Source organism: Chiloscyllium plagiosum, unplaced genomic scaffold, assembly GCF_037043375.1.
Source record: "Chiloscyllium plagiosum isolate Xiang-an unplaced genomic scaffold, Cpla_swu_hap1 HiC_scaffold_17, whole genome shotgun sequence".
In the NCBI taxonomy this organism is placed as follows: Eukaryota; Metazoa; Chordata; class Chondrichthyes; order Orectolobiformes; family Hemiscylliidae; genus Chiloscyllium; species Chiloscyllium plagiosum.
In genome coordinates, this window is record NW_028270155.1 from 70,347,555 (window position 1) to 70,373,341 (window position 25,787).

Below are 25,787 nucleotides of genomic sequence, written 5' to 3' on the forward strand. Positions count from 1 at the left end.
CAATATACATTCACAGGCACACTGTCACACAGGCAATGTACAGACACTGTCAGACAGGCTCACTGTCACACTGGCAAAATACAGACACAGGCACACAGGCAATGTATAGACACTGTCACACAGGCACACTGGCAATGTACAGACACAGGCACACTGGCAATGTACAGACACAGGCACACTGTCACACTGGCAATGTACAGACACAGGCACACTGCCACACAGGCAATATACATACACAGACACACTGTCAAACTGGCAATGTACAGACACTGGCACAAAGGCACACAGGCAATGTACAGACACAGGCACACTGTCACACTGGCAATGTACAGACACAGGCACACAGGCAATGTACAGACACTGTCACACAGGCACACTGTCAATGTGCAGACACTGTCAGACTGTCACACAGCCAATGTGCACACAGGCACACTGTCACAGACAATGTACAGACACAGGCACATGGGCACACTGTCACACAGGCAATGTACAGACACAGCACACAGGCAATGAACAACACAGGCACACTGTCACACTGGCAATGTACAGACACAGGCAACGTACAGAAACTGGCACACAGGCAATGTACAGACACAGGCACACAGGCACACTGGCAATGTACAGACACTGTCACACAGGCACACAGGCAATGTACAGACACAGGCACACTGTCACACTGGCAATGTACAGACACTGTCACACAGGCAATGTACAAACACAGGCACACTGTCACACATGCAATGTACAGACACAGGCACACAGGCAATGTACATACACTGTCACACAGGCAATGTACGGACACAGGCACACAGGCAATGTACAGCAAACTGTCACACAGGCAATGTATAGACACAGGCACACTGTCACACTGGCAATGTACAGACACTGTCACACAGGCAATGTACAAACACAGGCACACTGTCACACATGCAATGTACAGACACAGGCACACAGGCAATGTACAGACACTGTCACACAGGCAATGTACGGACACTGTCACACAGGCAATGTACAGACACTGTCACAGTCACACAGGCAATGTACAGACACTGTCACACAGGCAATGCATAGACACTCACACAGGAAATGTACAGACACTGTCGCACAGGCACACTGTCAATGTACAGACACCGTCACACTGTCACACAGGCAATGTACACACAGGCACACTGTCACAGGCAATGTACAGACACAGGCACACTGTCACACAGGCAATGAATAGACACAGGCACACAGGCAATGTACAGACACAGGCACACTGTCACACTGGCAATGTACAGACACAGGCACGCTGTCATACAGGCAATGTACAGACTCAGGCACACTGTCACACTGGCAATGTACAGACACAGGAACACAGGCAATGTACAGACACAGGCACACTGTCATGCAGGCAATGTACAGACACAGGCACACTGTCACGCAGGCAATGTACAGACACAGGCACACTGTCACACAGGCAATGTACAGGCACAGCCACACTGTCACAGGCAATGCACAGACACTGTCACACCAGCAATATACAGACACAGGCACACTCACACTGGCAATGTACGGATACTGTCACACTGGCAATGTACAGACACAGGCACACAGGCACACTGGCAATGTACACACACTGTCACACTAGCAATGTACACACACAGGCACACTGTTACACAGGCAATGTACAGGCACAGGCAAACTGTCACACTGGCAAAGTACAGACACAGGCACACAGGCAATGTACAGACACTGTCACACAGGCACACAGGCAATATACAGACACAGGCACACTGTCACACAGGCAATGTACAGGCACAGGCACACTGTCACAGTGGCAATGTACAGACACAGGCACACAGGCAATGTATAGACACTGTCACACTGTCACACTGGCAATGTACAGACACAGGCACACTGCCACACAGGCAATATACATACACAGACACACTGTCACACAGGCAATGTACAGACACTGTCATACTGGCTCACTGTCACTCTAGCAAAGTACAGACACTGGCACACAGGCAATGTACAGACACAGGCACACGGTCACACTGGCAATGTACAGACACAGGCACACTGCCACACAGGCAATATACATTCACAGGCACACTGTCACACAGGTAATGTACAGACACTGTCAGACAGGCTCACTGGCAATGTACAGACACAGGCACACTGGCAATGTACAGACACAGGCACACTGGCAATGTACAGACACAGGCACACTGTCACACTGGCAATGTACAGACACAGGCACACTGCCACACAGGCAATATACATACACAGACACACTGTCACACAGGCAATGTACAGACACAGGCACACTGTCAAACTGGCAATGTACAGACACTGGCACACAGGCACACAGGCAATGTACAGACACAGGCACACTGTCACACTGGCAATGTACAGACACTGTCACACAGGCAATGTACAGACACAGGCACACTGTCACACTGGCAATGTACAGACACAGGCACACAGGCAATGTACAGACACTGTCACACAGGCATTCAGGCAATATACAGACACAGGCACACTGTCACACAGGCAATGTGCACACAGGCACACTGTCACAGACAATGTACAGACACAGGCACACGGGCACACTGTCACACAGGCAATGTACAGACACAGCACACAGGCAATGAACAACACAGGCACACTGTCACACTGGCAATGTACAGACACAGGCAACGTACAGACACTGGCACACAGGCAATGTACAGACACAGGCACACTGGCAATGTACAGACACTGTCACACAGGCAATGTACAGACACAGGCACACTGCCACACAGTCAATATACATTCACAGGCACACTGTCACACAGGCAATGTACAGACACTGTCAGGCAGGCTCACTGTCACACTGGCAAAATACAGACACAGGCACACAGGCAATGTATAGACACTGTCACACAGGCACACAAGCAATGTACAGACAGAGGCACACTGTCACACTGGCAATGTACAGATACTGGCACACAGGCAACGTACAGACACAGGCACACAGGCACACTGGCAATGTACAGACACTGTCACACAGGCACACAGGCAATGTACAGACACAGGCACACTGTTACACTGGCAATGTACAAACACAGGCACACTGTCACACATGCAATGTACAGACACAGGCACACAGGCAATGTACAGACACTGTCACACAGGCAATGTACGGACACAGGCACACAGGCAATGCACAGACACACTGTCACACAGGCAATGTATAGACACAGGCACACTGTCACACTGGCAATGTACAGACACTGTCACACAGGCAATGTACAAACACAGGCACACTGTCACACATGCAATGTACAGACACAGGCACACAGGCAATGTACAGACACTGTCACACAGGCAATGTACAGACACAGGCACACAGGCAATGTACAGACACTGTCACAGTCACACAGGCAATGTACAGACACTGTCACACAGGCACACAGGCAATGCACAGACACTCACACAGGAAATGTACAGACACTGTCGCACAGGCACACTGTCAATGTACAGACACTGTCACACTGTCACACAGGCAATGTACACACAGGCACACTGTCACAGGCAATGTACAGACACAGGCACACTGTCACACAGGCAATGAATAGACACAGGCACACAGGCAATGTACAGACACAGGCACACTGTCACACTGGCAATGTACAAACACAGGCACACTGTCACACAGGCAATGTACAGACTCAGGCACACTGTCACACTGGCAATGTACAGACACAGAAACACAGGCAATGTACAGACACAGGCACACTGTCATGCAGGCAATGTACAGACACAGGCACACTGTCACGCAGGGAATGTACAGACACAGGCACACTGTCACACAGGCAATGTACAGGCACAGCCACACTGTCACAGGCAATGCACAGACACTGTCACACCAGCAATATACGGACACAGGCACACTCACACTGGCAATGTACGGATACTGTCACACTGGCAATGTACAGACACAGGCACACAGGCACACTGGCAATGTACACACACTGTCACACTAGCAATGTACACACACAGGCACACTGTTACACAGGCAATGTACAGGCACAGGCACACTGTCACACTGGCAAAGTACAGACACAGGCACACAGGCAATGTACAGACACTGTCACACAGGCACACAGGCAATATACAGACACAGGCACACTGTCACACAGGCAATGTACAGACACAGGCACACTGTCACAGTGGCAATGTACAGACACAGTCACACTGTCACACAGGAAATGTACAGACACAGGCACACAGGCACACTGGCAATGTACACACACTGTCACACTAGCAATGTACATACACAGGCACACTGTCACACAGGCAATGTATAGACAAAGGCACGCTGTCACACTGGCAATGTACAGACACAGGCACATAGGAAATGTAGACACTGTCAGACTGTCACACAGGCAATGTACAGACACTGTCACAGTCACACAGACAATGTACAGACACTGTCGCACAGGCACACTGTCAATGTGCAGACACTGTCACACTGTCACACAGGCAATGTACACACAGGCACACTGTCACAGGCAATGTAGAGGCACAGGCACACTGTCACACTGGCAAAGTACAGACACAGGCACACTGTCATCCAGGCAATGTACAGACACTGTCACATAGGAAATGTAGATACTGTCACACTGTCACACTGGTAATGTACAGACACAGGCACACTGTCACCCAGGCAATGTACATACACTGTCACACTGGCAATGTACAGACACAGGCACACAGGCACACTGGTAATGTACACACACTGTCACACTAGCAATGTACATACACAGGCACACTGTCACACAGGCAATGTACAGACAAAGGCACGCTGTCACACTGGCAATGTACAGACACAGGCACAGTCACACAGACAATGTACAGACACTGTCACACAGGCACACAGGCAATGCATAGACACTCACACAGGAAATGTACAGACACTGTCGCACAGGCACACTGTCAATGTGCAGACACTGTCACACTGTCACACAGGTAATGTACACACAGGCACACTGTCACAAGCAATGTAGAGGCACAGGCACACTGTCACACCGGCAAAGTACAGACACAGCCACTCTATCATCCAGGCAATGTACATACACTGTCACACTGGCAAAGTACAGACACAGGCACACAGGCCCACAGGCAATGTACAGACACTGTCACATAGGAAATGTAGATACTGTCACACTGTCACACTGGCAATGTACAGACACAGGCACACTGTCACCCAGGCAATGTACATACACTGTCACACTGGCAATGTACAGACACAGGCACACTGCTAATGTACACACACTGTCACACCAGCAATGTAAATACACAGGCACACTGTCACACAGGCAATGTACAGACAAAGGCACGCTGTCACACTGGCAATATACAGACACAGGCACACAGGCAATGTACAGACACTGTCACATAGGAAATGTAGACACTGTCACACTGTGACACAGGCAATGTACATACACAGGCACAATGTCACACTGGCAATGTACAGACACAGGCACACGGTCACACTGGCAAAGTACAGACACAGGCACACAGGCAATGTACAGACACTGTCACACCGGCACACTGTCACACAGGCAATGTACAGACACAGGCACACTGTCACACTGGCAATGTACAGACACAGGCACACAGGCAATGTACAGACACAGGCACACTGTCAGACTGGCAATGTACAGACACAGGCACACTGTCACACTGGCAATGTACAGACTCAGGCACACTGTCACACTGGCAATGTACAGACACAGGCACACAGGAAATGTACAGACACAGGCACACTGTCACATTGGCAATGTACAGACACAGGCATACTGTCACACTGGCAATATACAGACACAGGCACACAGGCAATGTACAGACATAGGCACACTGGCAATGTACATACACAGGCACACTGTCACACTGGCAAAGTACAGACACAGGCACACAGGCAATGTACAGTCACAGGCACACTGCCACACAGGCAATGTACAGACACAGGCACACTGTCACACTGTCACACTGGCAATGTACAGACACAGGCACACTGTCACCCAGGCAATGTACATACACTGTCACACTGGCAATGTACAGACACAGGCACACAGGCACACTGGCAATGTACACACACTGTCACACTAGCAATGTACATACACAGGCACACTGTCACACAGGCAATGTACAGACAAAGGCACGCTATCACACTGGCAATGTACAGACACAGGCACACAGGCAATGTACAGACACTGTCACATAGGAAATGTAGACACTGTCAGACTGTCACACAGGCAATGTACAGACACTGTCACAGTCACACAGACAATGTACAGACAATGTCACGCAGGCACACAGGCAATGCATAGACACACACAGGAAATGTACAGACACTGTCGCACAGGCACACTGTCAATGTGCAGACACTGTCACACTGTCACACAGGCAATGTACAAACAGGCACACTGTCACAGGCAATGTAGAGGCACAGGCACACTGTCACACTGGCAAAGTACAGACACAGGCACACTGTCATCCAGGCAATGTACATACACTGTCACACTGGCAATGTACAGACACAGGCACACAGGCACACAGGCAATGTACAGACACTGTCACATAGGAAATGTAGATACTGTCACACTGTCACACTGGCAATGTACAGACACAGGCACACTGTCACCCAGGCAATGTACATACACTGTCACACTGGCAATGTACAGACACAGGCACACAGGCACACAGGTAATGTACACACACTGTCACACTAGCAATGTACATACACAGGCACACTGTCACACAGGCAATGTACAGACAAAGGCACGCTGTCACACTGGCAATGTACAGACACAGGCATACAGGCAATGTACAGACACTGTCACATAGAAACTGTAGACACTGTCACACTGTGACACAGGCAATGTACATACACAGGCACAATGTCACACTGGCAATGTACAGACACAGGCACACGGTCACACTGGCAAAGTACAGACACAGGCACACAGGCAATGTACAGACACTGTCACACAGGCACACAGGCAATGTACAGACACAGCCACACTTTTACACAGGCAATGTACGGACACAGGCACACTGTCATACAGGCAATGTACAGACACTGTCACACAGGCAATGTGCAGACACACTGTCACACAGGCTATGTACAGACACTGTCACACTATGTACAGGCACAGGCACACTGTCACACAGGCACTGTACAGCCACAGGCACACAGGCAATGTACAGACACAGGCAATGTACAGACACTGTAACACAGGCAGACTGGCAATGTACAGACACAGGCACACTGTCACACTGGCAATGTACAGACTCAGGCACACTGTCACACTGTCAATGTACAGACACAGGCACACAGGAAATGTGCAGACACAGGCACACTGTCACATTGGCAATGTACAGACACAGGCATACTCACTCTGGCAATATACAGACACAGGCACACAGGCAATGTACAGACACAGGCACACTGTCACACTGGCAATGTACAGACACAGGCACACTGCCACACAGGCAATATACAGACACAGGAACACTGTCACACTGGCAATGCACAGACACAGCCACACTGTCACAGGCAATGCACAGACACTGTCACACGAGCAATATACAGACATAGGCACACTGGCAATGTACATACACAGGCACACTGTCACACTGGCAAAGTACAGACACAGGCACACAGGCAATGTACAGTCACAGACACACTGTCACACAGGCAATGTACAGACACAGGCACACTGTCACACTGGCAATGTACAGACACAGGCACACTGTCACACTGGCAATGTACATACACAGTCACACTGGCAATGTACAGACACAGGCACACAGGCACACTGGCAATGTACACACACTGTCACACTAGCAATGTACATACACAGGCACACTGTCACACAGGCAATGTACAGACAAAGGCATGCTGTCACACTGGCAATGTACAGACACAGGCACATAGGAAATGTAGACACTGTCAGACTGTCACACAGGCAATGTACAGACACTGTTACAGTCACACAGACAATGTACAGACACTGTCGCACAGGCACACTGTCAATGTGCAGACACTGTCACACTGTCACACAGGCAATGTACACACAGGCACACTGTCACAGGCAATGTAGAGGCACAGGCACACTGTCACACTGGCAAAGTACAGACACAGGCACACGGTCATCCAGGCAATGTACAGACACTGTCACATAGGAAATGTAGATACTGTCACACTGTCACACTGGTAATGTACAGACACAGGCACACTGTCACCCAGGCAATGTACATACACTGTCACACTGGCAATGTACAGACACAGGCACACAGGCGCACTGGTAATGTACACACACTGTCACACTAGCAATGTACATACACAGGCACACTATCACACAGGCAATGTACAGACACAGGCACGCTGTCACAATGGCAATGTACAGACACAGGCACAGTCACACAGACAATGTACAGACACTGTCACACAGGCACACAGGCAATGCATAGACACTCACACAGGAAATGTACAGACACTGTCGCACAGGCACACTGTCAATGTACAGACACTGTCACACTGTCACACAGGCAATGTACACACAGGCACACTGTCACAGGCAATGTAGAGGCACAGGCACACTGTCACACCGGCAAAGTACAGACACAGCCACACTGTCATCCAGGCAATGTACATACACTGTCACACTGGCAAAGTACAGACACAGGCACACAGGCAATGTACAGACACTGTCACATAGGAAATGTAGATACTGTCACACTGTCACACTGGCAATGTACAGATACAGGCACACTGTCACCCAGGCAATGTACATACACTGTCACACTGGCAATGTACAGACACAGGCACACTGGTAATGTACACACACTGTCACACCAGCAATGTACATACACAGGCACACTGTCACACAGGCAATGTACAGACAAAGGCACGCTGTCACACTGGCAATGTACAGACACAGGCACACAGGCAATGTACAGACACTGTCACATAGGAAATGTAGACACTGTCACACTGTGACACAGGCAATGTACATACACAGGCACAATGTCACACTGGCAATGTACAGACACAGGCACACGGTCACACTGGCAAAGTACAGACACAGGCACACAGGCAATGTACAGACACTGTCACACCGGCACACTGTCACGCAGGCAATGTACAGACACAGGCACACTGTCACACTGGCAATGTACAGACACAGGCACACAGGCAATGTACAGACACAGGCACACTGTCACACTGGCAATGTACAGACACAGGCACACTGTCACACTGGCAATGTACAGACTCAGGCACACTGTCACACTGGCAATGTACAGACACAGGCACACAGGAAATGTACAGACACAGGCACACTGTCACATTGGCAATGTACAGACACAGGCATACTGTCACACTGGCAATATACAGACACAGGCACACAGGCAATGTACAGACATAGGCACACTGGCAATGTACATACACAGGCACACTGTCACACTGGCAAAGTACAGACACAGGCACACAGGCAATGTACAGTCACAGGCACACTGTCACACAGGCAATGTACAGACACAGGCACACTGTCACACTGGCAATGTACAGACACAGGCACACTGTCACCCAGGCAATGTACATACACTGTCACACTGGCAATGTACAGACACAGGCACACAGGCACACTGGCAATGTACACACACTGTCACACTAGCAATGTACATACACAGGCACACTGTCACACAGGCAATGTACAGACAAAGGCACACTGTCACACTGGCAATGTACAGACACAGGCACTCAGGCAATGTACAGACACTGTCACATAGGAAATGTAGACACTGTCAGACTGTCACACAGGCAATGTACAGACACTGTCACAGTCACACAGACAATGTACAGACAATGTCACGCAGGCACACAGGCAATGCATAGACACTCACACAGGAAATGTACAGACACTGTCGCACAGGCACACTGTCAATGTGCAGACACTGTCACACTGTCACACAGGCAATGTACAAACAGGCACACTGTCACAGGCAATGTAGAGGCACAGGCACACTGTCACACTGGCAAAGTACAGACACAGGCACACTGTCATCCAGGCAATGTACATACACGGTCACTCTGGCAATGTACACACACAGGCACACAGGCAATGTACAGACACTGTCACATAGGAAATGTAGATACTGTCACACTGTCACACTGGCAATGTACAGACACAGGCACACTGTCACCCAGGCAATGTACATACACTGTCACACTGGCAATGTACAGACACAGGCACACAGGCAATGTACAGACACTGTCACAGTCACACAGACAATGTACAGACACTGTCACACAGGCACACAGGCAATGCATAGACACTCACACAGGAAATGTACAGACACTGTCGCACAGGCACACTGTCAATGTGCAGACACTGTCACACTGTCACACAGGCAATGTACAAACAGGCACACTGTCACAGGCAATGTAGAGGCACAGGCACACTGTCACACTGGCAAAGTACAGACACAGGCACACTGTCATCCAGGCAATGTACATACACTGTCACACTGGCAAAGTACAGACACAGGCACACAGGCACACAGGCAATGTACAGACACTGTCACATAGGAAATGTAGATACTGTCACACTGGCAATGTACAGACACAGGCACACTGTCACCCAGGCAATGTACATACACTGTCACACTGGCAATGTACAGACACAGGCACACAGGCACACTGGTAATGTACACACACTGTCACACTAGCAATGTACATACACAGGCACACTCACACAGGCAATGTACAGACAAAGGCACGCTGTCACACTGGCAATGTACAGACACAGGCACACAGGCAATGTACAGACACTGTCACATAGAAACTGTAGACACTGTCACACTGTGACACAGGCAATGTACATACACAGGCACAATGTCACACTGGCAATGTACAGACACAGGCACACGGTCACACTGGCAAAGTACAGGCACAGGCACACCGGCAATGTACAGACACTGTCACACAGGCACACAGGCAATGTACAGACACAGCCACACTTTTACACAGGCAAAGTATAGACACAGGCACACTGTCACACAGGTAATGTGCAGACACAGGCACACTGTCACACAGGAAATGTACAGACACTGTCACACAGGCAATGTACAGACACATGCTCACTGTTACACAGGCAATGTACAGACACTGTCACACAGGCACACAGGCAATGTACAGATACCGTCACACAGGAAATGTGCAGACACTCACACAGGCACACAGGCAATGGACAGACACAATCACACTGTCACACTGGCAATATACAGACACAGGCACACTGCCACACAGGCAATATACAGACACAGGAACACTGTCACACTGGCAATGTACAGACACAGCCACACTGTCACAGGCAATGCACAGACACTGTCACACAAGCAATATACAGACACTGTCACACTGGCAATGTACATACACAGGCACACTGTCACACTGGCAAAGTACAGACACAGGCACACAGGCAATGTATAGTCACAGGCACACTGTCACACAGGCAATGTACAGACACAGACACACTGTCACACTGGCAATGTACAGACACAGGCACACTGTCACCCAGGCAATGTATATACACTGTCACACTGGCAATGTACAGACACAGGCACACAGGCACACTGGCAATGTACACACACTGTCACACTAGCAATGTACATACACAGGCACACTGTCACACAGGCAATGTACAGACAAAGGCGCACTGTCACACTGGCAATGTACAGGCACAGGCACACAGGCAATGTACAGACACTGTCACAGTCACACAGACAATGTACAGACACTGTCACACAGGCACACAGGCAATGCATAGACACTCACACAGGAAATGTACAGACACTGTCACACAGGCACACTGTCAATGTGCAGACACTGTCACACAGGCAATGTACACACAGGCACACTGTCACAGGCAATGTAGAGGCACAGGCACACTGTCACACTGGCAAAGTACAGACACAGGCACTCTGTCATCCAGGCAATGTACATACACTGTCACACTGGCAATGTACAGACACAGGCACACTGTCACCCAGGCAATGTACTTACACTGTCACAATGGCAATGTACAGACACAGGCACACTGGTAATGTACACACACTGTCACACCAGCAATGTATATACACAGGCACACTGTCACACAGGCAATGTACAGACAAAGGCACGCTGTCACACTGGCAATGTACAGACACAGGCACACAGGCAATGTACAGACACTGTCACATAGGAAATGTAGACACTGTCACACTGTGACACAGGCAATGTACATACACAGGCACAATGTCACACTGGCAATGTACAGACACAGGCACACGGTCACACTGGCAAAGTACAGACACAGGCACACAGGCAATGTACAGACACTGTCACACAGGCACACAGGCAATGTACAGACACAGGCACACTGTCACACAGGTAATGTGCAGACACAGGCACACTGTCACACAGGAAATGTACAAACATTGTCACACAGGCAACGTACAGATACCATCACACAGGAAATGTGCAGACACTCACACAGGCACACAGGCAATGGACAGACACAATCACACTGTCACACAAGCACACAGGCAATGTACAGACACAGGCACACAGACAATGTACAGACACAGGCACACTGGCAATGTACAGACACAGGCATACTGTCACACAGGCAATGTACAGACATCTGACACAGACAATATACAGACACATTATCTCACAGGCATTGTACAGACACTGTCACACAGGTAATGTACAGACACTGTCACACTGTCACACAGGCAATGTACAGAAACAGGCACACTGTCACACAGGTAATGTGCAGACACAGGCACACTGTCACACAAGCAATGTACAGACTCAGGCACACTGTCACACTGGCAATGTACAGACACAGGCACAGTCACACAGACAATGTACAGACACTGTCACACAGGCACACAGGCAATGCATAGTCACTCACACAGGAAATGTACAGACACTGTCACACTGGCAAAGTACAGACACAGGCACACTGTCATCCAGGCAATGTACATACACGGTCACTCTGGCAATGTACACACACATGCACACAGGCAATGTACAGACACTGTCACATAGGAAATGTAGATACTGTCACACTGTCACACTGGCAATGTACAGACACAGGCACACTGTCACCCAGGCAATGTACATACACTGTCACACAGGCAATGTACAGACAAAGTCACGCTGTCACACTGGCAATGTACAGACACAGGCACACAGGCAATGTACAGACACTGTCACATAGGAAATGTAGACACTGTCACACTGTGACACAGGCAATGTACATACACAGGCATAGGCACACTGGCAATGTACAGACACAGGCACACGGTCACACTGGCAAAGTACAGACACAGGCACACAGGCAATGTACAGACACTGTCACACCGGCACACTGTCACACAGGCAATGTACAGACACAGGCACACTGTCACACTGGCAATGTACAGGCACAGGCACACAGGCAATGTACAGACACAGGCACACAGGCACACTGGCAATGTACAGACTCAGGCACACTGTCACACTGGCAATATACAGACACAGGCACACAGGAAATGTACAGACACAGGCACACTGTCACATTGGCAATGTACAGACACAGGCATACTGTCACACTGGCAATATACAGACACAGGCACACAGGCAATGTACAGACATAGGCAAACTGGCAATGTACATACACAGGCACACTATCACACTGGCAAAGTACAGACACAGGCACACAGGCAATGTACAGTCACAGGCACACTGTCACACAGGCAATGTACAGACACAGGCACACTGTCACACTGGCAATGTACAGACACAGGCACACTGTCACCTAGGCAATGTACATACACTGTCACACTGGCAAAGTACAGACACAGGCACACTGTCATCCAGGCAATGTACATACACGGTCACTCTTGCAATGTACACACACAGGCACACAGGCAATGTACAGACACTGTCACATAGGAAATGTAGATACTGTCACACTGTCACACTGGCAATGTACAGACACAGGCACACTTCACCCAGGCAATGTACATACACTGTCACATTGGCAATGTACAGACACAGGCACACAGGCAATGTACAGACACTGTCACAGTCACACAGACAATGTACAGACACTGTCACACAGGCACACAGGCAATGCATAGACACTCACACAGGAAATGTACAGACACTGTCGCACAGGCACACTGTCAATGTGCAGACACTGTCACACTGTCACACAGGTAATGTACAAACAGGCACACTGTCACAGGCAATGTAGAGGCACAGGCACACTGTCACACTGGCAAAGTACAGACACAGGCACACTGTCATCCAGGCAATGTACATACACTGTCACACTGGCAAAGTACAGACACAGGCACACAGGCACACAGGCAATGTACAGATACTGTCACATAGGAAATGTAGATACTGTCACACTGTCACACTGGCAATGTACAGACACAGGCACACTGTCACCCAGGCAATGTACATACACTGTCACACTGGCAATGTACAGACACAGGCACACAGGCAATGTACAGACACTGTCACAGTCACACAGACAATGTACAGACACTGTCACACAGGCACACAGGCAATGCATAGACACTCACACAGGAAATGTACAGACACTGTCGCACAGGCACACTGTCAATGTGCAGACACTGTCACACTGTCACACAGGCAATGTACAAACAGGCACACTGTCACAGGCAATGTAGAGGCATAGGCACACTGTCACACTGGCAAAGTACAGACACAGGCACACTGTCATCCAGGCAATGTACATACACTGTCACACTGGCAAAGTACAGACACAGGCACACAGGCACACAGGCAATGTACAGACACTGTCACATAGGAAATGTAGATACTGTCACACTGGCAATGTACAGACACAGGCACACTTCACCCAGGCAATGTACATACACTGTCACATTGGCAATGTACAGACACAGGCACACAGGCAATGTACAGACACTGTCACAGTCACACAGACAATGTACAGACACTGTCACACAGGCACACAGGCAATGCATAGACACTCACACAGGAAATGTACAGACACTGTCGCACAGGCACACTGTCAATGTGCAGACACTGTCACACTGTCACACAGGTAATGTACAAACAGGCACACTGTCACAGGCAATGTAGAGGCACAGGCACACTGTCACACTGGCAATGTACAGACACAGGCACACTGTCACCCAGGCAATGTACATACACTGTCACACTGGCAATGTACAGACACAGGCACACTGGTAATGTACACACACTCTCACACCAGCAATGTACATACACAGGCACACTGTCACACAGGCAATGTACAGACAAAGTCACGCTGTCACACTGGCAATGTACAGACACAGGCACACAGGCAATGTACAGACACTGTCACATAGGAAATGTAGACACTGTCACACTGTGACACAGGCAATGTACATACACAGGCATAGGCACACTGGCAATGTACAGACACAGGCACACGGTCACACTGGCAAAGTACAGACACAGGCACACAGGCAATGTACAGACACTGTCACACCGGCACACTGTCACACAGGCAATGTACAGACACAGGCACACTGTCACACTGGCAATGTACAGGCACAGGCACACAGGCAATGTACAGACACAGGCACACAGGCACACTGGCAATGTACAGACTCAGGCACACTGTCACACTGGCAATATACAGACACAGGCACACAGGAAATGTACAGACACAGGCACACTGTCACATTGGCAATGTACAGACACAGGCATACTGTCACACTGGCAATATACAGACACAGGCACACAGGCAATGTACAGTCACAGGCACACTGTCACACAGGCAATGTACAGACACAGGCACACTGTCACACTGGCAATGTACAGACACAGGCACACTGTCACACAGGCAATGTACATACACTGTCACACTGGCAAAGTACAGACACAGGCACACTGTCATCCAGGCAATGTACATACACGGTCACTCTTGCAATGTACACACACAGGCACACAGGCAATGTACAGACACTGTCACATAGGAAATGTAGATACTGTCACACTGTCACACTGGCAATGTACAGACACAGGCACACTTCACCCAGGCAATGTACATACACTGTCACATTGGCAATGTACAGACACAGGCACACAGGCAATGTACAGACACTGTCACAGTCACACAGACAATGTACAGACACTGTCACACAGGCACACAGGCAATGCATAGACACTCACACAGGAAATGTACAGACACTGTCGCACAGGCACACTGTCAATGTGCAGACACTGTCACACTGTCACACAGGTAATGTACAAACAGGCACACTGTCACAGGCAATGTAGAGGCACAGGCACACTGTCACACTGGCAAAGTACAGACACAGGCACACTGTCATCCAGGCAATGTACATACACTGTCACACTGGCAAAGTACAGACACAGGCACACAGGCACACAGGCAATGTACAGATACTGTCACATAGGAAATGTAGATACTGTCACACTGTCACACTGGCAATGTACAGACACAGGCACACTGTCACCCAGGCAATGTACATACACTGTCACACTGGCAATGTACAGACACAGGCACACAGGCAATGTACAGACACTGTCACAGTCACACAGACAATGTACAGACACTGTCACACAGGCACACAGGCAATGCATAGACACTCACACAGGAAATGTACAGACACTGTCGCACAGGCACACTGTCAATGTGCAGACACTGTCACACTGTCACACAGGCAATGTACAAACAGGCACACTGTCACAGGCAATGTAGAGGCATAGGCACACTGTCACACTGGCAAAGTACAGACACAGGCACACTGTCATCCAGGCAATGTACATACACTGTCACACTGGCAAAGTACAGACACAGGCACACAGGCACACAGGCACACAGGCAATGTACAGACACTGTCACATAGGAAATGTAGATACTGTCACACTGGCAATGTACAGACACAGGCACACTTCACCCAGGCAATGTACATACACTGTCACATTGGCAATGTACAGACACAGGCACACAGGCAATGTACAGACACTGTCACAGTCACACAGACAATGTACAGACACTGTCACACAGGCACACAGGCAATGCATAGACACTCACACAGGAAATGTACAGACACTGTCGCACAAGCACACTGTCAATGTGCAGACACTGTCACACTGTCACACAGGTAATGTACAAACAGGCACACTGTCACAGGCAATGTAGAGGCACAGGCACACTGTCACACTGGCAAAGTACAGACACAGGCACACTGTCATCCAGGCAATGTACATACACTGTCACACTGGCAAAGTACAGACACAGGCACACAGGCACACAGGCAATGTACAGATACTGTCACATAGGAAATGTAGATACTGTCACACTGTCACACTGGCAATGTACAGACACAGGCACACTGTCACCCAGGCAATGTACATACACTGTCACACTGGCAATGTACAGACACAGGCACACAGGCAATGTACAGACACTGTCACAGTCACACAGACAATGTACAGACACTGTCACACAGGCACACAGGCAATGCATAGACACTCACACAGGAAATGTACAGACACTGTCGCACAGGCACACTGTCAATGTGCAGACACTGTCACACTGTCACACAGGCAATGTACAAACAGGCACACTGTCACAGGCAATGTAGAGGCATAGGCACACTGTCACACTGGCAAAGTACAGACACAGGCACACTGTCATCCAGGCAATGTACATACACTGTCACACTGGCAAAGTACAGACACAGGCACACAGGCACACAGGCACACAGGCAATGTACAGACACTGTCACATAGGAAATGTAGATACTGTCACACTGGCAATGTACAGACACAGGCACACTGTCACCCAGGCAATGTACATACACTGTCACACTGGCAATGTACAGACACAGGCACACAGGCACACTGGTAATGTACACACACTGTCACACTAGCAATGTACATACACAGGCACACTCACACAGGCAATGTACAGACAAAGGCACGCTGTCACACTGGCAATGTACAGACACAGGCACACAGGCAATGTACAGACACTGTCACATAGAAACTGTAGACACTGTCACACTGTGACACAGGCAATGTACATACACAGGCACAATGTCACACTGGCAATGTACAGACACAGGCACACGGTCACACTGGCAAAGTACAGGCACAGGCACACCGGCAATGTACAGACACTGTCACACAGGCACACAGGCAATGTACAGACACAGCCACACTTTTACACAGGCAAAGTATAGACACAGGCACACTGTCACACAGGTAATGTGCAGACACAGGCACACTGTCACACAGGAAATGTACAGACACTGTCACACAGGCAATGTACAGACACATGCTCACTGTTACACAGGCAATGTACAGACACTGTCACACAGGCACACAGGCAATGTACAGATACCGTCACACAGGAAATGTGCAGACACTCACACAGGCACACAGGCAATGGACAGACACAATCACACTGTCACACTGGCAATATACAGACACAGGCACACTGCCACACAGGCAATATACAGACACAGGAACACTGTCACACTGGCAATGTACAGACACAGCCACACTGTCACAGGCAATGCACAGACACTGTCACACAAGCAATATACAGACACTGTCACACTGGCAATGTACATACACAGGCACACTGTCACACTGGCAAAGTACAGACACAGGCACACAGGCAATGTATAGTCACAGGCACACTGTCACACAGGCAATGTACAGACACAGACACACTGTCACACTGGCAATGTACAGACACAGGCACACTGTCACCCAGGCAATGTATATACACTGTCACACTGGCAATGTACAGACACAGGCACACAGGCACACTGGCAATGTACACACACTGTCACACTAGCAATGTACATACACAAGCACACTGTCACACAGGCAATGTACAGACAAAGGCGCACTGTCACACTGGCAATGTACAGGCACAGGCACACAGGCAATGTACAGACACTGTCACATAGGAAATGTAGACACTGTCAGACTGTCACACAGGCAATGTACAGACACTGTCACAGTCACACAGACAATGTACAGACACTGTCACACAGGCACACAGGCAATGCATAGACACTCACACAGGAAATGTACAGACACTGTCACACAGGCACACTGTCAATGTGCAGACACTGTCACACAGGCAATGTACACACAGGCACACTGTCACAGGCAATGTAGAGGCACAGGCACACTGTCACACTGGCAAAGTACAGACACAGGCACTCTGTCATCCAGGCAATGTACATACACTGTCACACTGGCAATGTACAGACACAGGCACACAGGCACACAGGCAATGTACAGACACTGTCACATAGGAAATGTAGATACTGTCACACTGGCAATGTACAGACACAGGCACACTGTCACCCAGGCAATGTACTTACACTGTCACAATGGCAATGTACAGACACAGGCACACTGGTAATGTACACACACTGTCACACCAGCAATGTATATACACAGGCACACTGTCACACAGGCAATGTACAGACAAAGGCACGCTGTCACACTGGCAATGTACAGACACAGGCACACAGGCAATGTACAGACACTGTCACATAGGAAATGTAGACACTGTCACACTGTGACACAGGCAATGTACATACACAGGCACAATGTCACACTGGCAATGTACAGACACAGGCACACGGTCACACTGGCAAAGTACAGACACAGGCACACAGGCAATGTACAGACACTGTCACACAGGCACACAGGCAATGTACAGACACAGGCACACTGTCACACAGGTAATGTGCAGACACAGGCACACTGTCACACAGGAAATGTACAAACATTGTCACACAGGCAACGTACAGATACCATCACACAGGAAATGTGCAGACACTCACACAGGCACACAGGCAATGGACAGACACAATCACACTGTCACACAAGCACACAGGCAATGTACAGACACAGGCACACAGACAATGTACAGACACAGGCACACTGGCAATGTACAGACACAGGCACACTATCACACTGACAGTGTACAGACACAGGCATACTGTCACACAGGCAATGTACAGACATCTGACACACAGGCACACAGGCAATGTACAGACACAGCCACACTTTTACACAGGCAAAGTATAGACACAGGCACACTGTCACACAGGTAATGTGCAGACACAGGCACACTGTCACACAGGAAATGTACAGACACTGTCACACAGGCAATGTACAGACACATGCTCACTGTTACACAGGCAATGTACAGACACTGTCACACAGGCACACAGGCAATGTACAGATACCGTCACACAGGAAATGTGCAGACACTCACACAGGCACACAGGCAATGGACAGACACAATCACACTGTCACACTGGCAATATACAGACACAGGCACACTGCCACACAGGCAATATACAGACACAGGAACACTGTCACACTGGCAATGTACAGACACAGCCACACTGTCACAGGCAATGCTCAGACACTGTCACACAAGCAATATACAGACACTGTCACACTGGCAATGTACATACACAGGCACACTGTCACACTGGCAAAGTACAGACACAGGCACACAGGCAATGTATAGTCACAGGCACACTGTCACACAGGCAATGTACAGACACAGACACACTGTCACACTGGCAATGTACAGACACAGGCACACTGTCACCCAGGCAATGTATATACACTGTCACACTGGCAATGTACAGACACAGGCACACAGGCACACTGGCAATGTACACACACTGTCACACTAGCAATGTACATACACAAGCACACTGTCACACAGGCAATGTACAGACAAAGGCGCACTGTCACACTGGCAATGTACAGGCACAGGCATACAGGCAATGTACAGACACTGTCACATAGGAAATGTAGACACTGTCAGACTGTCACACAGGCAATGTACAGACACTGTCACAGTCACACAGACAATGTACAGACACTGTCACACAGGCACACAGGCAATGCATAGACACTCACACAGGAAATGTACAGACACTGTCACACAGGCACACTGTCAATGTGCAGACACTGTCACACAGGCAATGTACACACAGGCACACTGTCACAGGCAATGTAGAGGCACAGGCACACTGTCACACTGGCAATGTACAAACACAGGCACTCTGTCATCCAGGCAATGTACATACACTGTCACACTGGCAATGTACAGACACAGACACACAGGCACACAGGCAATGTACAGACACTGTCACATAGGAAATGTAGATACTGTCACACTGGCAATGTACAGACACAGGCACACTGTCACCCAGGCAATGTACTTACACTGTCACAATGGCAATGTACAGACACAGGCACACTGGTAATGTACACACACTGTCACACCAGCAATGTATATACACAGGCACACTGTCACACAGGCAATGTACAGACAAAGGCACGCTGTCACACTGGCAATGTACAGACACAGGCACACTGTCACCCAGGCAATGTACTTACACTGTCACAATGGCAATGTACAGACACAGGCACACTGGTAATGTACACACACTGTCACAACAGCAATGTACATACACAGGCACACTGTCACACAGGCAATGTACAGACAAAGGCACGCTGTCACACTGGCAATGTACAGACACAGGCACACAGGCAATGTACAGACACTGTCACATAGGAAATGTAGACACTGTCACACTGTGACACAGGCAATGTACATACACAGGCACAATGTCACACTGGCAATGTACAGACACAGGCACACGGTCACACTGGCAAAGTACAGACACAGGCACACAGGCAATGTACAGACACTGTCACACAGGCACACAGGCAATGTACAGACACAGGCACACTGTCACACAGGTAATGTGCAGACACAGGCACACTGTCACACAGGAAATGTACAAACATTGTCACACAGGCAACGTACAGATACCATCACACAGGAAATGTGCAGACACTCACACAGGCACACAGGCAATGGACAGACACAATCACACTGTCACACAAGCACACAGGCAATGTACAGACACAGGCACACAGACAATGTACAGACACAGGCACACTGGCAATGTACAGACACAGGCACACTATCACACTGACAGTGTACAGACACAGGCATACTGTCACACAGGCAATGTACAGACATCTGACACAGGCAATGTACAGACACATTATCTCACAGGCATTGTACAGACACTGTCACACAGGTAATGTACAGACACTGTCACACTGTCACACAGGCAATGTACAGAAACAGGCACACTGTCACACAGGTAATGTGCAGACACAGGCACACTGTCACACAAGCAATGTACAGACTCAGGCACACTGTCACACTGGCAATGTACAGACACAGGCACACAGGCAATGTACAGACACAGGCACACTGCCACACTGGCAATGTACAGACACAGGCACGCTGTCACACTGGCAATGTACAGACACAGGCACAGTCACACAGACAATGTACAGACACTGTCACACAGGCACACAGGCAATGCATAGTCACTCACACAGGAAATGTACAGACACTGTCACACTGGCAAAGTACAGACACAGGCACACTGTCATCCAGGCAATGTACATACACGGTCACTCTGGCAATGTACACACACAGGCACACAGGCAATGTACAGACACTGTCACATAGGAAATGTAGATACTGTCACACTGTCACACTGGCAATGTACAGACACAGGCACACTGTCACCCAGGCAATGTACATACACTGTCACACTGGCAATGTACAGACACAGGCACACTGGTAATGTACACACACTGTCACACCAGCAATGTACATACACAGGCACACTGTCACACAGGCAATGTACAGACAAAGTCACGCTGTCACACTGGCAATGTACAGACACAGGCACACAGGCAATGTACAGACACTGTCACATAGGAAATGTAGACACTGTCACACTGTGACACAGGCAATGTACATACACAGGCATAGGCACACTGGCAATGTACAGACACAGGCACACGGTCACACTGGCAAAGTACAGACACAGGCACACAGGCAATGTACAGACACTGTCACACCGGCACACTGTCACACAGGCAATGTACAGACACAGGCACACTGTCACACTGGCAATGTACAGACACAGGCACACAGGCAATGTACAGACACAGGCACACAGGCACACTGGCAATGTACAGACTCAGGCACACTGTCACACTGGCAATATACAGACACAGGCACACAGGAAATGTACAGACACAGGCACACTGTCACATTGGCAATGTACAGACACAGGCATACTGTCACACTGGCAATATACAGACACAGGCACACAGGCAATGTACAGACATAGGCAAACTGGCAATGTATATACACAGGCACACTATCACACTGGCAAAGTACAGACACAGGCACACAGGCAATGTACAGTCACAGGCACACTGTCACACAGGCAATGTACAGACACAGGCACACTGTCACACTGGCAATGTACAGACACAGGCGCACTGTCACCCAGGCAATGTACATACACTGTCACACTGGCAAAGTACAGACACAGGCACACTGTCATCCAGGCAATGTACATACACGGTCACTCTGGCAATGTACACACACAGGCACACAGGCAATGTACAGACACTGTCACATAGGAAATGTAGATACTGTCACACTGTCACACTGGCAATGTACAGACACAGGCACACTGTCACCCAGGCAATGTACATACACTGTCACATTGGCAATGTACAGACACAGGCACACAGGCAATGTACAGACACTATCACAGTCACACAGACAATGTACAGACACTGTCACACAGGCACACAGGCAATGCATAGACACTCACACAGGAAATGTACAGACACTGTCGCACAGGCACACTGTCAATGTGCAGACACTGTCACACTGTCACACAGGCAATGTACAAACAGGCACACTGTCACAGGCAATGTAGAGGCACAGGCACACTGTCACACTGGCAAAGTACAGACACAGGCACACTGTCATCCAGGCAATGTACATACACTGTCACACTGGCAAAGTACAGACACAGGCACACAGGCACACAGGCAATGTACAGACACTGTCACATAGGAAATGTAGATACTGTCACACTGTCACACTGGCAATGTACAGACACAGGCACACTGTCACCCAGGCAATGTATATACACTGTCACACTGGCAATGTACAGACACAGGCACACAGGTAATGTACACACATTGTCACACTAGCAATGTACATACACAGGCACACTGTCACACAGGCAATGTACAGACAAAGGCACGCTGTCACACTGGCAATGTACAGACACAGGCACACAGGCAATGTACAGACACTGTCACATAGAAAATGAAGACACTGTCACACTGTGACACAGGCAATGTACATACACAGGCACAATGTCACACTGGCAATGTACAGACACAGGCACACGGTCACACTGGCAAAGTACAGACACAGGCACACAGGCAATGTACAGACACTGTCACACAGGCACACAGGCAATGTACAGACACAGGCACACTGTCACACAGGTAATGTGCAGACACAGGCACACTGTCACACAGGAAATGTACATACACTGTCACACTGGCAATGTACAGACACAGGCACACAGGCACACAGGCAATGTACAGACACTGTCACATAGGAAATGTAGATACTGTCACACTGGCAATGTACAGACACAGGCACACTGTCACCCAGGCAATGTACTTACACTGTCACAATGGCAATGTACAGACACAGGCACACTGGTAATGTACACACACTGTCACACCAGCAATGTACATACACAGGCACACTGTCACACAGGCAATGTACAGACAAAGGCACGCTGTCACACTGGCAATGTACAGACACAGGCACACAGGCAATGTACAGACACTGTCACATAGGAAATGTAGACACTGTCACACTGTGACACAGGCAATGTACATACACAGGCACAATGTCACACTGGCAATGTACAGACACAGGCACACGGTCACACTGGCAAAGTACAGACACAGGCACACAGGCAATGTACAGACACTGTCACACAGGCACACAGGCAATGTACAGACACAGGCACACTGTCACACAGGTAATGTGCAGACACAGGCACACTGTCACACAGGAAATGTACAAACATTGTCACACAGGCAACGTACAGATACCATCACACAGGAAATGTGCAGACACTCACACAGGCACACAGGCAATGGACAGACACAATCACACTGTCACACAAGCACACAGGCAATGTACAGACACAGGCACACAGACAATGTACAGACACAGGCACACTGGCAATGTACAGACACACTATCACACTGACAGTGTACAGACACAGACATACTGTCACACAGGCAATGTACAGACATCTGACACAGGCAATATACAGACACATTATCTCACAGGCATTGTACAGACACTGTCACACAGGTAATGTACAGACACTGTCACACTGTCACTAAGGCAATGTACAGAAACAGGCACACTGTCACACAGGTAATGTGCAGACACAGGCACACTGTCACACAAGCAATGTACAGACTCAGGCACACTGTCACACTGGCAATGTACAGACACAGGCACACAGGCAATGTACAGACACAGGCACACTGCCACACTGGCAATGTACAGACACAGGCACGCTGTCACACTGGCAATGTACAGACACAGGCACAGTCACACAGACAATGTACAGACACTGTCACACAGGCACACAGGCAATGCATAGTCACTCACACAGGAAATGTACAGACACTGTCACACTGGCAAAGT